The following is a 14,117-nucleotide window of genomic DNA, read 5'->3' as shown; positions in this document are numbered from 1 at the left end:
CTCTTTGCTTGTCGCTTGTACTCCTCTTCTGGGGCATCTCTTGTCACTGTCCAACAGTAGTGATCACCTACCCTGATATCTTTGTTCCATTGCTGAAATGTCTTGGTGGAATCGCTCACTATGCTTGTCACTCAGTGCACCACAGTTATCTTGTGTGGGTAATCCTGTGAATCGCATATATTTGAATAGGGGAGGGGGCAAATAACTGATTCATTTAATTGGGTCATTAGGCCCCGCCCCCTCTGCACGGAACGCAGATTGCTGGTAAGATTCTCTCCATTCTGCCCACATCACTAGGAATACCCCTACATCGTCATAAATGGGCTATATCTCGGAACTCAGGGCTAACTGAGAGATTTAAATGTCATATTCATTCTTTGCATGCTGAAATCAATTAGAAGTAACTATTTTCACATCGGAAACATTTTCATTGTTGTGCAGTGTTATATGTCAGACAAAATATGATTTGCTGACATTACAAAACACTGGATGTGTGGGAATGAAATTATGCAAATACTGTGCTGAATTTACCCTCTGCTGTGTTACCATCCCTCCCAATCCACCTCCTATATGTAAAACCTACAGCACCTGGTATTCCCTGGTAGTCTCCCATCCAGGTACTAACCAGGCCCATAACCGTATAGCTTCCAAGATCAGACGAGATTGGGCATATCCGGTATGGTATGATTGTAGGTATATCTGTCTGGGATAGGGGAGTATGAATGCCCTGGTATACACAGTACAGAGGTATTTGTAGGACTAACTTTGCGTAAGGAGTCCACTTTATTAAATAACGCACAGTTCAACAAAAAGTAGTGCATAAGCGTAGTTTAATGTCCAGAAAATATTTGAACACACATTAAATGTCATTGTACTGTATTCCAGCATATGCATTTTTACAGCTGGTTCCAAATATTGATCATATCATAGTATACTGTTTACGCATAAACATATTCATCTGACTCAAAGCTTGTTTTGCTTGTGCAAATAATATGTATCAGTTATGTCAACAACAATAAGCATTGTACCACCGTAGATCTGCTTATCAGGCCTATATATACAAAATTGAGTCAATTGTACAGGGAAGGTAATGTTACACCATAAAAAGCCTGCATGTCAAAGTATCATATTCAATTACCATAAGTGCACAGGAAGGACATAGATCTGATGCCAACTTTCATAATCCAACTTTATTGGCATGCATATTACATACGGGAAGAAAGATCACAATGAGAGGAAATTATATTCATACTGTGAATAAGTACCTAAACTGTGCAGAAAGAATACATGAATACAATATTTCAGCAAGAGTATGCGTAGAGCATGTCTTACTGTTTAGTCAGACTGACACAGGTGGAGGAGATATATATAAATGCTATCTCACAATGTGTGCAAATATCTATGGTAGGTTTATGCTGAACATACCACCCTTCAGCGAATATATGCAGCCAGCCTATCGTTTACCAGAAAGGAAGAGAAAATCTCTCCCTATGCATAATAAGTGAGATTAGGCTAATCAATGTAGAAACAAACAATGAATACATTTAAGGACACGTTGAGTTATCCACTCAGCTGTGAACAGCAGCGTCTGCACTGACACGGTGGTCAGTCTGCAGGCATACATACGATCTCAGGGTTTGGATCCCTTGGAGTCTGGTCCGTGCACTGGCCGAACTTCCGGGGTGCGAGGACGTGCGTTTCACCAGAGGTGGCTTGTTCACCTGCCCAAATAATCAGCAGTTTCACTTATGCAAATGAATTAATTAAACTCCTAGTGATAATACGTTTATCCAGATCAGGCAATAAAGAGTCTCTAGTTCCAAATGAGAGTTGAAGCGCTCCAGATTAAATTTGGATAAAATAGCCTCCATGCACATTACAACTTTATACAATTCCACTCCAGTGGTGAGTATAGTCTCTGATCAACACTATCCACAGCCAGCCGAAAGAGAAGTCTGCGGCAGCTATTGCAAGAGACAGTGGTGGTGTAAAAGGCTCAGTCTCGGTATAATTACCCAGCTCTCCTAGTGTTGCTGATTGCAGGAGCGATGCCGGTCCAAGTGTATTGTAGATGCCTTGTTATAGGCATCTTTCATCTCTTCATCATTCCACCTGCGTCTCACGAGCACCATCCTACTCTGCTTCTCACCAGCGTCATCTACCTGCATCTCTATAGTGCCATCTCCCTAGCATCTCAACAGTGACATCTCCCTGCGTCTCTCCAGTGCCAACCCCTGTGTCTTGCCATCAATCCACCTGTGTCTCTCCAGCGCCATCCCCACTGCTTCTCACCAGCACCATTCCCCCATTTTTCACTAACACCATTCTCTTGTTTCTCACCAACACCATTCCTCCATTTCTCACCAGTGTCATCCGCCTGCATCACTCCAGTTCATCCCTGAGCTACCTTAGTTCATCCCCCTGTGTCACTCCAGATCACCCCACTGTGTCACTCCAGTTCACCACACTGTCTGTCCAGCTCATGGCCCCTATGTCTGTTGAGTACTGGCCAATTTTAAGCCCGTCAATAACCCACCGCCTCTATGTACAGTATATTTATTGAATTATTGCTCCCCTGCACCCAACTTGATGTACTTTTATTGAATTGATAATTGTGAATCTGCATTCAGCAGTGAACTTTCGTGCACTGCTGAATGAGGCCCTAAGTTTTATTTATGTAAGTCATTTTATTCATTTACTGGTCTATTCATTAGCTAGTAATTTCTACACCTCTCCTGTTTTTTGGTTGTAAAATTCGAAACATTCTCTCAATCTTTATTTTTTTTAATTTCTTTTTATTTCAAAACTTTGAAAAATGACACAAAAATGATATACTTCCTTCAACAGTGTCGCAATTAACAATGTATAATCTAAAAATAAATTACATGTGTGTGTGTATATATATATATATATATATATATATATATATACACATACAGTCAGGTGCATAAATATTGGGACATTGACAGAATTTTCATATTTTGGCCTCTATTCACCACCACAATGGCTTTGAAATGAAACAAACAAGATGTGCTTTAACTGCAGACTTTCAGATTTAATTTGAGGGTAATTATATACAAATCAGGTGAACGGTGTAGGAATTACAATGGTTTCTATATGTGCCTCCCACTTTTTAAGGGGCCAAAAGTAATGGGACTATCAACTCAAAAGCTATTTCATGGACAGGTGTGGGCTATTCCCTCGTTATTTCATTATCAATTAAACAGGTAAAAGGTCTGGAGCTGATTCTAGGTGTTACATTTGCATTTGGAATCAGTTGCTGTCAACTCTCAATATGAGATCCAAAGAGCTGTCACTATCAGTGAAGCAAGCCATCATTAGGCTGAAAAATCAAAACAAACCCATTAGAGAGATAGCAAAAACATTAGGTGTGGCCAAATCAACTGTTTGGAACATTCTTAAAAAGAAAGAACGCACCGGAGAGCTCAGCAACACCAAAAGACCCGGAAGACCACGGAAAACAACTGTGGTGGATGACAGAAGAATTATTTCCCTGGTGAAGAAAAACCCCTTCACAACAGTTGGCCAAATCAAGAACAATATGTCAAAGTCAACAATGAAGAGAAGAGTTCACAGGAGTGAATATAGAGGGTTCACCACAAGATGTAAACCATTGGTGAGCCTCAAAAACAGGAAGACCAGATTAGAGTTTGCCAAACAACATCTAAAAATGCCATTACACTTCTGGAACAACATCCTATGGACAGATGAGACAAAGATCAACTTGTAGCAGAGTGATGGGAAGAGAAGAGTATGGAGAAGGAAAGGAACTGCTCATGATCCAAAACATACTACCTCATCAGTGAAGCATGGTGGTGGTAGTGTCATGGCGTGGGCATGTATGGCTGCCAATGGAACTGGTTCCCTTGTATTTATTGATGATGTGACTGCTGACAAAAGCAGCAGAATGAATTCTGAAGTGTTTCGGGCAATATTATATGCTCATATTCAGTCAAATGCTTCAGAACTCATTGGACGGCGCTTCACAGTGCAGATGGACAATGACCCAAAGCATACTGCAAAAGCAACCAAAGAGTTTTTTAAGGCTAAAAAGTGGAATGTTATGCAATGGCCAAGTCAATCCCCTGAACTGAATCCAATTGATCATGCATTTCATTTACTGAAGACAAAACTGAAGGGAAAATGCCCTAAGAACAAGCAGGAACTGAAGACATTTGCAGTAGAGGCCTGGCAGGGCATCACCAGGGATGAAACCCAGCGTCTGGTGATGTCTATGCGTTCCAGACTTCAGGCTGTAATTGCCTGCAAGGATTTGCAACAAAGTATTAAAAAGTGAAAGTTAGATTTAGGATAGTTTAGTTTGTCCCATTACTGTTGGCCCCTTAAAAAGTGGGAGGCACATATAGAAACCGTTGTAATTCCTACACCGTTCACCTGATTTGGATGTAATTACCCTCAAATTAAATCTGAAAGTCTGCAGTTAAAGCACATCTTGTTTGTTTCATTTCAAAGCCATTGTGGTGGTGAATAGAGGCCAAAATATGAAAATTCTGTCAATGTCCCAATATTTATGCACCTGACTGTATATATTAAGGATTCTGGATTCTAACCTCTATACACTCCTGCCTCTACCTTCTAATATCCTGCCTATAAACCTCTAAGGTTGACGCAATTCGCGTACGCAGTCATACATTAAATAAAGACTCAGACCTTGAACCTGGGTTCCAAAGCACAAAGTATTATTCAAGTAAAAGTACAGTCAGTTACACACTATGATCTAAGTACAATTTAGCGCAAAGATATTATACAGACCCAAGTACAGTTATACATACGCAGGCGCTCTGGACCAGATGCCGGCATCAGCAAGATAACCTCTGTCAATCAGCAAGAAGACTAGAAACCCAGGGTCAGAGCACACATATTTATACCCCCCCAGAAATAGATCAGCACAATAGAAAGGCTTGTTGCTGATGCCATTGGTTCCCAAGGGGGACGCATCTGATACAGAGCATTTAACAGGTTGGTTCAAATGGACACAGAACAGCCTCTAACAGCTTGTTGCCTCCTCTATTTCCCCTGCATGCACAAAAATACATTTTGGTTCTTTATGTCTTTACTGTCCATAAGTTGCGAACGCATGTTCCGATCTTCACACCGTTGATCCCGGGAAGCTGTGGATAAAGTGCGGATCAGTATAATATCAAATATGGCTTACTTATCATGTATTAAACCTTAGATACCAAAAGAGTTTTTTTTTCACAGCATTTGTAATAAATGAATAAAACTTGAATCTTTTACTTTATAGCTATGGAACCTTTTGTGTAAGTGTGCATTATGTAAGTATTAGGGATATGGGAAAATACGCTAGTTAGGTTTATCTGATTTGGGGCAGATGTGCACGCATGCAGCTAATAAACAGCGTTCGCATGCAGGATATTGTGCATTCGCTACTGAGCATCATGTTAGCAGCTCAACTGTGCGTAATGTGCGGTGTTTATGCATGAGATTCTATCTATGATGGACTTAACATATACATATATATATACATGTACATACACACACATATATATACACACACACATCTCATTCCTCACTCACAGTTTCAAACTGCAATGCAAATGTGTTACCCCCAGCTGTGAAGCCGGGGCCATTCTGTCTGGGTGTGGGACTAAAACCTCTTTAGGATTCAGACAAATTCAATTGTGTAGATCAATGCCTGGGTTATATTACAATTGCCACAACTATACTTGTCTACATACAGGGATTCCCAATTTGTATGTAAAACACTCACAGTATTCTGGTGCATTGTCTATTCTATTTACTTTTTCTCAGGAGGCTGTTCTTCCAGTTGTCCTTGGTAGATTATCAAAAACATTGCCATCTGTACTTAGCTCGTGAGTTGTAACTTAAAATGGCACTGGTCGCAAAATGCCATCTTGCAGATTCTTGTTTCTAAAATGGATTGTAGCTGCCATTCGCAAGATGGCGTTGCGCACGCTAAGTTTTACGCTGATTCCGTCTCAGCCACTAATCCAGCTTCGACAATATATATATGTATATTTACATGCATGCATACATGCAAATATAAAACAACCAACAACATTTCTCAAAACAGAAAAAGAGTGAGAAACATAATAGGATCAAAATTCAAAGCCAAAATCAATAGTTCCTTCAATCTTTAAACCAAAAATGTATTTAAAAGTATACATAATAATAATAGTGGGAGATATCTCAAAATAGTGTTTATGTTGTATCTCCCACATACACCATCCTTTTAAATATGTGAATTCTCTAAACCATTCATTGACTGGACAATTCACTCTAATTGGTTACTTCTTTATGAACCACTCAATCACTAATATTTTTCCCATGTCTGTAACAGGGGAGTAATCTGGAATTTTTAAGAGCAGGATGTTCGCTGTTGGTGTTTAGTAATGGCAATTAGGGCCATAACTAGGAGAGTGCAAGCAGTGTCACCAGACAGAGTGCTGTGGGTGGCACCGCCGCTCAGAGCTGGCTTTGGAGGGCCCGAGGCACTTAAGACTGGGGGGTCCTAAGAGCATGATTTGGGACATGGGGATTGTATTCTTGTCCACAAGCCTTTGGCGCGCACATGAAAAGGGGTTGTGGCCACATATCACGCCCCCATTTTTTGTCACAATGGAAGTGTGTAAATCACTTCCCTAGCCTCGCAGAGTAGGTGAGAGTGGTCCCTCCCTACCTTTCCCCCCGAAATGCAGGACAGTTCAACAAAACTTGGGGTGGTTGAGGGGGTATGCATACATCCATACGGCGGGATGTATAAAGCATCACATTTTGTATGCAATACATCCTGACACTTACCATATGCAGTGGTGTTTATTAACACCATATGCATGAAGATTTACAATTATTTATGCAAAGGACAGTTATTCCGATAAGAGCTGTACTTTGTGATATGAGGACTTTCAGGTTTATGACCCAGGGGTCCTACTGCACATGCAAAGCCGCGGGGGACCCTGGGAGGGATCCTATTGGATCCCTTTTCGGGAGTTATGCAGAAAGAAGCCCATAGACTTCTATAGGCAATGCCAGTGTTAAAGTGAAGAATCATTTTAAAGCATGACTCAATTTTGTGTTCAAATGCTAAGAAGAAATTATATTCTGTGTGGGACATTGGGCCTGAGAAGGGCCTCACTCCTTATCTATCTATTCTAGCTCTTAGGAATGTATTCATATAGAATAACTTATGTTAGCCAATTAAGGCTATAGTAGAGTGTATTCATCCTTTGTATTCCATTCTGATTTATATGACAGGAAAGATAAGAGATTCTATTGTTTCTATTCAGAACTGTGGTGTAAAATGACAGACACTGTTTACTATTGAGGATTTATTTTCTCCAAGGCTAGACATAGCTAATAAATCTGTCAAGGAGATGTCATTTAAATTTATATCTGTAGATACTAATATTCGTTTATTGATAATTTAGATAATACTGCCATCTACTGACGATGTATCTAATGCTTGAAATATATTCATAGATATTATAATTAGATCAGATAGGCAAAGTTATTGACCATGTGCAGACTAGATTTCATTGTCTCTATGTTAATTTGAGTGCTATAAAATAATCTGTCTGTCCAAAATAAAGGCAGAGTGGTTTTGGAAACATACAGGTCTTATTGTTTCCCATCATTCTGCGGCCGTAAAATGCATTGTGTTAACTGGTGGCTGACCGCTGTATGTGAGCTGTGGAGGATAAAGGGTCTATTAAGATCAGCGTTATCACCAGCTATAGAGGGTGTTGCCTATCGGGTATAAGCTCCGCAAAGTTATGCTTTCCGGAGCTTGATACATATGGGGAATGCGGTCAAACTTCTGAAAACTTCAGTTTTCAGCGTTTTGACCACATTTTGCAGCAAACTGTGCGCTGTGGCACCCTGGGGTGCCTCGGGACACTTGCAAGGGTGCCTCAGGTTGGTGGTCCAGCATCAAATCAAATCATTCATGGCCAATGTAATGTAAATATGTGGACAAACAGAAGTGCAAACTTGTCCACCACCACATAACTGAGCCTAAGAAAGACAGGTAGCACAATTTACTTTACTACATTTTTTTCCGAATTTCTCAATAACAGACTTTTGGCTTAGGGGTGCCATGAAAACAATGCAGATATAGGGTGCCGTGATTTAAAAAAGTTTGGGAACCACTGCGCTAGTACATCTTGCCTATAGTCACGCACATATACACATACATACAGTCCCACATATATGCAAATACATAGTTGCACACATATATACAGTCACACACATACATACAGACACACTTCTTACCAAACAGTCACATCCTAATACATACACACATATACATACAGTCACACACTAATACACACACATAGTGACACACTAATACACAGACATATACACACATATAAATACATTCAAAGACACACATGCAGACACAGACATACTTACACTTATACACACACATACATAGATAAATATACAGTCACTGACACACGTACGCATAGTCACACATACATAAACTTATACACACATACATAAATAGTCACAGATACACAGTCACACACTTATACATACACATATATAAATTAACAGTCAGACACACACACAGTCACACACTTATACACACATATATATATATATAAATACAGTCACAGACAAACATACACACTGTTACACACACATGCATACATACAGTCACAGACACACAGTCTCACACTTATACACACATGCACACACACACATATATATATATATCTATATATATATATATATATACACATAAGCCCTCCACTGGCTCCCCTTCCCCTTCAGAACCCAATTCAAGGTTCTCACACTCGCTTACAAAACCCTCATACACTCCTCTCCCATTTACATCTCTGACCTCATCTCCCTTCACTCTCCTGGCCGCCCTCTTCATTCAATAAATGCATGCTGCCTCTTTTGCCAACTAATTACTTCCTCCCACTCCAGCCTTCAAGACTTTGCCCGTGCTGCTCCCCAATTTGGAACTCTCTCCCTCTCCCCATCAGACTCTCCACCTCTCTACAATCCTTCAAACGGGCTCTCAAGACTCACTACTTCATCAATGCTTTCCAGCTCTCATCCTAACTTGCTGCTACATCCTCCTTCCTCCCTGTCTTCCCCTTCTGTATCATGCCAGTCTGTCTGCCCTTCTCCTTGAGAATGTAAGCTCTTGCGAGTAGGGCCCTCTACCCTCCTGTGCTTCTCCTTACTTTATTTTCATCTACTTCGTTCTTACCCACCACTAGGACAACAAACACTTGGTTGCTTATGCTCTTTTGCTTATTTGGGTGTTATGGCCACCAATGTATCAATTTGTATTATCCATGTCCTGCATTGTATTGTATGCTATTGTATTGTACTGTAAGTCACTTTTTTGGTTATGTACTTTGTAAGGTGCTGCGGAACATTTGTGGCACCATATAAATAAATGATTATAATAATATAAATACACACAGTTACACACACATACTGTACATACCATATCTGCCTACCCTCCTGATTCCCAGATGAAAATCAGGTTCCGTACCCAGCCCCCTGGAAAGGCAGGCAAGTCTCCCAGCACCCATGGTTATAAGAGAATGATGTGATTCACAATTATTCGCGTAATTTTGGCCCCGCCAAAATGACCTGTTTGCGTGGCCACACCCCGCTCCGCCCCACATATGCCGGCAACACCCCTTGCTTTGCCGATCTGGAATCCAGAATGTCGGCAACCCTGACACATACATACAGTCACAGACACACATACAATATAGTGCCTGCCCCCTCCCTCCCTCCCTCCCTCTTCCTCACCTTACAGGGTACAGGGTACATGCACAGTAGCTCCTCCGTTACCTCCTCTCTCTGCCATGCTGCAGACATGGCACTGACTAGGGATGGCCATTGACCATCGATGATTCAAAATCATTAATGGTTTATGGCCGATGTTGAATGTTTTTGACATCGATGGGGGAGAACCAGATGGGTTCCCTCCATCGATGTAAAAGCATAACCGAATGTTTTTTTTTACCAAGTGTTGGGAAATGGAGCATAGCTCCGTCCCCGGCACCTGTGAAGCCCCACCCCCATGTTCTGATTGGCCTATGGGCCAGTCAGTCAAAAGACAGGGATGACCATCAGTTGGTGAAACCATCGATGGTCATCCAGTGAATAGTTTGTAACCATTGATGGTTACTTGCTATTTTACCATCGATTGTAACCATCGATGGTTACACCACCGATGGCCATCCCTAGCACTGAATGAGGGCCATGTAGCCCCTCCCCCTGCCCCAACTCCACCTCCATTTCAGCCTTCTATAGCTTGAAGTGCAGTTCTGCTGCACTGCAGCTGGACTCAATGGCCGGGGGCCCTGGATGAGGTACCCCTATACCCCCCTTAATCTGGCTCTGCCACTGCTTACCCACGGTCCCTGCATCTGGTTAGCAGGGTGCCTGGAAAGGCACCCCGCAGTTAGAATCTCTGCAGCAGTGCCGTCTGGAGCGTTCTTAGGACGCTTCAGACGTGCACACCGCTGACCTGCCACCCAGTGTTCCGGACATCTCTGTAATTCCCATCGATTGTTGCCCTGCCCCCTCCATATAATGTCACACAGAGGGGGCGTGATCTGCACTGGGCACCAGGTCCACTAGTTACGCACTGATGGCCATAGGGCCTGATTCAGAGCCGTTCGCTATTTGCGGTCGTTCGTTCAAAAACAAGGGGTGGCTATTCAAATGATCCGTTCGCAAATTGCAGTCTGTTCACACCTCTAAGTCTGAACGAGCGAGCAAAACATACGCTCGTTTATTTGTTAAAAACGCCCCCTGGCCACTCGCACCATACGTCATGTCCGCTATTTATTAGATTAATCGAGTACATCGACCAGCGTATGAACTGCTCGCTATTCTTGTGGTTGGTGTTTGCTACCACAAATTTGCGAGCAGTTCTGGCTATAAAATAACCCAGTGACGTGGTCAATGACGCTGCTGTATTAATTATGCACACCCATAATACGCCCGTTTTGACCTTTAAGCACGCCTGCGTTCGGATCTCCACTCCCCATTTTCAAGCACCTTCCCCTGTTACCACCCACATACGCCTCATTCTGTCACTCAAAATAGCAGGCACTCGCTATATAGCGTACAAACGATTTTTGGCCGCACTGACTGGTTCGCGCATGCGTACTAAAAACCGTACGCATGCGCAGATGTGCAAACATCGCTCGGAACGAGCGTACTGCCGCTAACGAGCGGCTCTGAATGAGGGCCATAATCTTTTTCTGTTTTTTGTTACAAACTGTTTCTGTGGTATTGTCAGTGTTTTCTCCAGTGCTTCGCCCGTCTTCATTTACATGCCACCCGGTACTGTGATGTGGCCGGATAAGTCGCGCTACACTGATGTCTCTGTGTAACAGTCACACCAAGCTGACGGTACACTGATTCATAAAGGAAACATCAATGCAGAGCAAAATATTGTCCACGTCACAGTGCCGAGCAACTTCAGACCTGTCACTGCTGCTTTAGAATTCTCTCCCATCAAAGATCACTTCTCGAGTATAAAAGGTAGGGCTTAGTTGGGCGGCAGAAACAGTCAGGTGTAGACTGTAGATAGGGCAGTATCTTAGCATACAGCAGCATATCAGCGTGTCTCAGATACAGTTCTGTCAGATGTAAGTACTGGTTAATAACTACTGACATCATGATGGCACTAGTGCTTGACTATACAGTAGTAAATAATGACATCACAAAACCATTATTGAAGACTATACAGTAGCATATAGTGACATCACAATATCAGTTTTGCTTAACTATATAGTATTAACTAATTACATCACAAAGGCACAATTGTTTGACAATATAGTAGCATCTAATAACATCACAAAGGCTCTCCCCTGTCTGTTTCCCCTTTCTATTTTTCCTCTGGTCTTCAAGATTGTATATGTTTCTTTCATCCTCCATGTGTGGACAAACTGGTATACAGCTGTGTCCAATGCCATATAACTGAATCTGAGTATGGAAAGTTAACACAATCTTTTGATTTTAATAATTACATAATAGGAACCTATTTCTCACGACCAGAGTTGTTGTACCTGGCGGTTCACGGTCTCTGCCTGTGCGGGTGCTTTGGCGCAGTCCTACCGGTGGGGGTGCTGGTGTGTGGAGGTTGACACAAGGTGCGCGTGGTTGTTTCAAGGGAACAGGCCATCTGGTGATAGGTAAGGCTGGCAGCACTGCTGCGTGAGGACTGCTGGGCGCCGCCATCTTGGTTTTGGGCATGTGACCTGAATGGGCCAATCAGGTTGGAGCTTCTGCAAGTGACTCTCAGCAGCATATCATGCACTTTCCCATGGCACTTAAGGGTGTTCAGCATGCCCTCTAGTTGCCAGTGCAACGTGTACACAGAGCGAGCTGTGTGAGAGTTCTCTGTGCTCCTTAGCTCAGTGTTATATATATTGCAGTCCCAGCAGTGCTCCGTTTCCTGCTCTGTCTCCACCTCAGGCTGTTCCCGGATACCCGCATCTATCCTTCTATACCCCTTTACTCACCCCATGGATCCCTCCAGCTCTCTGGACTCAGAGCCCACTCCAGTACTTCAGACCTCTGTTCCTCAGTCACACCTCCATTGGGCTTTGTTTTCTCTTCCTAACACCTGTTTCCAGCTTCATTAATTGGACTTTGTTTTCCTGCCAGTCACTTGTTATTCAGCCACTCATCACTTGGACTTGTTTATTTTCTGCCAGTTTATATATTTATCACCGTTTAATGAATATTAATACTCCTATTAAACCTGCTTCATTTCAGTACTGCAAACCCGTTCCAGTTTTTTCTCCTGCATCCACCCCGGGTTAAAAAAATAATCCAAACCTGACAGTTTGCACTGGCCAAATGGATTCGGCCACTGAACAGGAGTCTAGAATGGATTTGCTACAGGGTATTGCCAATCGACTGGAAAGCCTAGAGGCCTCGCAGCAGCAAGTGGCACCATTCAACCCAGGAGATGTCTCGCAGGCAAGATGCCTTACAGGCTTCCCTAGTCACAGTTAGTATTCCAGCGAACACCAATCAGCCCACACCAACGGTTTCAGTTCCCAGTGCCTCACCTAGTCTGTACTTACCAGTAAATTTGATGGCAACCCCAAGATGTGTTGTGGTTTTCTTAACCAGTGCGATGTTCACTTTACCCTTCAACCCTCCAACTTCCCTACTGTGTCGAAGCCGGATGATTGGCTGAGATCAGATCTTCGAAAATATCTGAAGACGCCATGTTTGCGTAGTCTGCACGACGCCATCTGGCGTAGTCAGTATAATATCATTGTATACGGCGCTATTTAGCGTTGTGTACATCTGCCATGTTACTGCTCACTGTTAAAGTCTTTACATAATAAATGTGCACGGATACACATAAGTATTTAAAAGACTTTATATATATTTAAAAATGCAAGGTTTGGTCAGTGCTGGGAGACAAGTCCTGTGGACATGTCTGTGACTAGTAATTGAAAAACACACACATATTGTGAGGTGCAGACGAATGTTTTGAATGAAATATTGTCTTTAAGTCTGACTATCATTGTATTCCTAAAGGAACTAGTATTTACCTTCCAAATAGGCTGGAGAGAGGCCTTTGATTACATTGTGATTCCATCAAGTATCTACTGGCCATCTCTGATCAGAACACAGCTCCATTGTCTGTCATTTTTGAATTTAGGGCCTGATTCAGACCCGCTCACAAGCGCATAGCACTCGCAAGCGGGTCGATGGTGGCCCAATGCGCACGCGTGAGCCTCAGAGCGAGCGCAAAAAGCACTCATTCCATGGCTCACTACAAAAGGGGATGTTGATCAACAGCGCTTCCCGTTTTGTAGGCGTGGCGGGGGGTGGCTTCACAAACGGAGGAGTTCCCATGCGAACGCCTGCTGTTTGTGGGCGGCCCCACTGACATCACCAGTGATGTCAGTGGGAGAGCTTCCGGCTCTATTAGAGCCAGAAGATCTCTGGGGCTTGTGGCCACGAGACCCTACCACAAGGGTCTCGTCTCAAGCCCGATGGTCGCGATGGTCTTGACCATCGCGACCATCATCCTGGCCGCTCGCAATAGCTGTGGCTCTGAATCAGCGTCCGGCTCTGAA

The 14,117-nt window shown here is 42.8% G+C and overlaps 1 pseudogene; it reads right to left on the bottom strand.

The window, feature by feature from the left end:
• Positions 1-576: 576 nt before the first annotated feature.
• On the bottom strand, positions 577-695 carry LOC148517646 (5S ribosomal RNA; annotated as a pseudogene).
• Between the last annotated feature and the right edge of the window lie 13,422 nt (positions 696-14,117).

Source organism: Taudactylus pleione, unplaced genomic scaffold (genome assembly GCF_031769625.1).
Source record: "Taudactylus pleione unplaced genomic scaffold, aTauple2 ptg000214l, whole genome shotgun sequence".
NCBI classification, from domain to species: Eukaryota; Metazoa; Chordata; class Amphibia; order Anura; family Myobatrachidae; genus Taudactylus; species Taudactylus pleione.
Note: the sequence above shows the minus strand (reverse complement) of the source record. Positions and strands in the feature narration are given on the sequence as shown.